This window comes from Diadema antillarum, unplaced genomic scaffold (genome assembly GCF_040938485.1).
Source record: "Diadema antillarum isolate AM-2024a unplaced genomic scaffold, OU_Dant_1.0 seq00002374_RagTag, whole genome shotgun sequence".
In the NCBI taxonomy this organism is placed as follows: Eukaryota; Metazoa; Echinodermata; class Echinoidea; order Diadematoida; family Diadematidae; genus Diadema; species Diadema antillarum.
Window position 1 is genome coordinate 1 of NW_027272988.1, and position 4,115 is coordinate 4,115.

Consider the following 4,115-nt stretch of genomic DNA (forward strand, 5'->3'; position numbering starts at 1 on the left):
CGCCCCCCCCCCCCCCCCCTGCAGATCTCGCCTATGGAAACGCGTGATCGCGCCGAAAATCGGCACACGCAACGCCCGCGACGTATACTATCAAAATGTATGGTTGCTTTCTCCGAAAAATTTTTCTTATATTTTATATCAATTAATTATTGTAATTTATGCATAAAATCAGTTTTGGGCTCTAAATCACTTATTAATGCTCTAATTAAGCTAATTTCTTTTTAAAAATATTTCTTGTATCATTCTCCTGAGACATAGGATAAAAAGAAATCTGTATCGAAATTAATTTCTTATGGATTTGATTGTTTTTTTGAATTTCTTATGTATTTCTTTGTTTTTCGACCTTTTGTTTTTGTTTGTTTTTTGGCCAAAATTTGTCACAGACATTTTTCGAAGCTTTATTATGCTAAAATGAATTAATTTCGTCCATTCTAAGTCAAGATATGAATTTTTATGTGAATTAATTGAAAAAACACAATTTTCATTGGATTTGTACACAAAATCACGTTTTGGAGCAATTTTGGGGTTGACAAATTTTTTTCGAACGGGCGTCGCATCAAAACGGTACGCGCGGGTGCAACAATTTTGGTCTCAAAAGTTGCGCGATACTTGAAAGAAAAAAGTCATGAAACATTGCGGCGGGAGCTTATCGCGCTGCGAAGATATTGCGCGAAACGTCGAGGGGGGGGGGGGGCGGATTCCGCCCCCCCCCCCCAGCCTGATTAGGGTTAAGGATCGAAAGTGGGAAACACCTAGTAGTATGCGTGGAACACATCATTAAGTCCACTAAATGTCCAAGGTCCTTTCTCAGACTTGGCAGTTTCAGTTATGAAATAATGATATTTTACTTTCATCATAGACAAGAACGTGATAGGCTACATTTAGGGTGGCATCACACCGTCCAGAAATTGGCATAAAAATGGTCATACGAATGTGGAATTTTCAGTTTCGTGCGAAGTTGGCCCCGAAGTTGATCAAAAGCCAATGAACAGCCGAAGCAAGCACGATAGCTACAGAAGGTCGTACAATGGCACTCGACCATACCCGAGGAGTAAGCGAAGATCTGAATCTGTATACAGTTTACCCGAAGGACACGCGAGGGATCAACAATGGCAACGTGATGATTTTGCCCTCGCACACAAAGTTGATGCTGGAGGACCCACAAAAACAAAATCAAAAACAAAAACAACAATACAAACAAAAACACGCTAAATTGAAAAGAACATTTTGTTCCCTATGTAAAAGGGAGAATACATTGGTACAGACACTCATACTGGATGTGGCAACAGAATCAAACGGATGATTAAGGACGCAACTCTTCTGTGGTCGTGCTTTGCTTTATCTAAAATGAGATTGCAGAATTATAGTGAAGGCCGGTGTCGTCATTTTATCAAAAATTAATATCGACGAATTCAAAGATGGGAATAGACGCTCGTCTGTAAATATTGTCCGCCTACTCACTGCACGTCGACGTAAATACGCGCAATACAATTTGATACCATTTTTCCCTAAATCGCAAAAGCTACACTGTAAAAACATCGGTGTTAGATTTAACACCATGGGTGTTAAATCTAACACCGATCAAACTTCAATAGAGGACCACACCCACAGGTGTAGAAAATGCACTGTGATGGTGTTGAAAAGTGTTCACCTGACACTTCGTGGTGTTAATTTGACACTGTACCTGGTGTTATTTTGACACTGTACTGGTGTTAATTAAAAAATGACATCACATCGTGTTGATTTGATATTTGTTGGTGTTAATATCAATGGTTTAACACCCGTCCAGCTTCAATAAGAGACCACACCAGCTGGTGTTACTGTGGTGTAAATTTATTTTCACAGTTTTTCAAAAATGTAGTATTTTAATGTAAAATTCTTGATCGTCTTGTTTGAATTAAAAATCAACAAGAAGTGCACTTACTAAGAAACTCTTCAAAAAACAGTTTTATATTTGGAAATGACACCCGGAGGTGTTAATTTAACACCATAAATGAGCACCGAAAATTTAACACCAGCTCGGCCGGTGTTCACTATCTAACACCGGACTTTTTGCAGTGTACAAAGACTTTAAAGACTCTTTCAAAGGTATGTCTGATTACAAACACATAAGGGCTTTTTACACTTGTGTTTCTTAACCCCGGACTTTCTCTGACCCAGGACTATCGTTAGTCCCGTACCAATTTTTTCAGCTTTTTACACTCGCCAATTAGTCCCGTACTATCTCTTGTCCGGGGCTAAGGAGAAAACTTACCTTTTTACACTCGTATTTCTTAGCCCCGGACTTTCCAAACCACATGAATATTCATAATTACGATGTGTACTGTACACGTACACGCACGCATCGGCAGCACTTGATTACCTCGTTTCTGATTGGTCAGTGAGGGTCGGACTTCGTCTCCGTCGCTTAGCCCAGGATTATTTTTTCGTTCTGTTTACACTCACTTGCTTGGCACCGCAATTGCGGTGCTAACCCCTGCTATTTTGCAGGGCCAGATAGTACTGTACTATCGGTGGGGCTAGCCCACTTTGGCAAAAACGAGTGTAAACAGAAAGTGGGCTAAGGATAGTCCCGTACCAACGGTGGGGCTAAGGCCCCCCCCCCCCCCCCCCCCCTTAGCCCCACCGTTGGTCCGGGGCTAAGCAAAATTTACAAGTGTAAAAAGCCCTTTAGTTGTGCAGGGAAATGCGTTCCTTTCATGCGCGTTGGTGCGAGAAAAAAAAAATTTGGCTCCATGCGAGTTACGTATACCATGACCTTTGAAAAGTTTAATATCTGCGAAGACAAACTGCTATAGTTGGCTGCCTCTAGATCTCCATTCGTCTGTGTATGCACACGTTTGCTGAGTACTTCGTGTTGTGTTTACAATAACCTTTCTCTTGGGTGCGGTAACGTCATTCTGCTTGTGCATTGGCGAATTGCGATCCACGCTAGGACGGCGTGCGTCAGTGCTTGCGCGTGCAAAATGTACCTGCGTAAAATGTACACTCGCAGAGCTTAAAAGAGTTGATTACAGGTAGTAATAAAATCGATGATAATACGTTCTTAAAACCAAGAAAAGCCTCCCGAGTGTAAACATTCTTCTCCTAATATTGCCCTGTCACAATTTCCCGCGAGTCGCCAATTAACCATCCATTCATACACGTAGGTCGACGGGGACGTAGTGAGGGTGAAGCATCTTGTCAGACGACCAAAGGCCATAAAGTAGGCCTACCAGACAGGATTCGAACTCCGAAACTCTACGTTAGGTGTTCACAGTCGTATCTACAGAACCATGGCGGCACCCTTTTAAAATGGGTCACCTTTCTCACCCTGTATGATTTGGAGTCATTCATTCACCTTTTTTTTTTCTTTTTTTTGTACAGGCGCCCCCTCTTTACGGGATTCCTGGATCCGCCCCTGCTATCTGTATGGTCGATGCAAAAGCCTTTCGTCATTCTCGTCCCCTGCAACGTGACAGTCATTTTGGAGACACTCAAACTTCACTCGCTCTCAAGGTCTTTGTACAGACAATGTCTCAAAACTTTCGTTATTACTATTGTTTCGCAAACGACACGTTCGCACAAATTAGCATAATCAAGTTTAAAGGCATAGTATACCATGTGGATGATGCATCACAATAGAATAAGCCAGTTCGGAGCTAGCTCAAGGGCATATTGATACAAATGACCTTTCTTTTTCTTTTTCTCAGTCGGTTTGAGGCACTTCACTCGTTTTCAGAGCGACATTATCATGCATAAGCTTTACGTAACAATTTATGGGATTCATCAATCCTGTTCAAACAGAGAATGAACTTGCGTAGACCAGATGACCAGAATGATCCGTCAATTAACACTTAAAAAAGCAATCATTGTTTTGCATCGAATGTATTAACAATCTCTTTTTATTGATGTTGCCAGCTGCCACTATTGCTGTCAGGTGGATGTGCTGGCAAGCAGCATTTACATGTATTTTGTATTACAATAATAATCATTACAACACAGATGCGTATCACAGTGAATTAAAAACCAACACGCCTGTATACGAATAACCATTTTCTGCTCATGCGCAAAGTGGAACTCCGGACTGGCTTATTCATTATCTCGGGTCGTGTGAGATAGTAATCGTCTCTCAC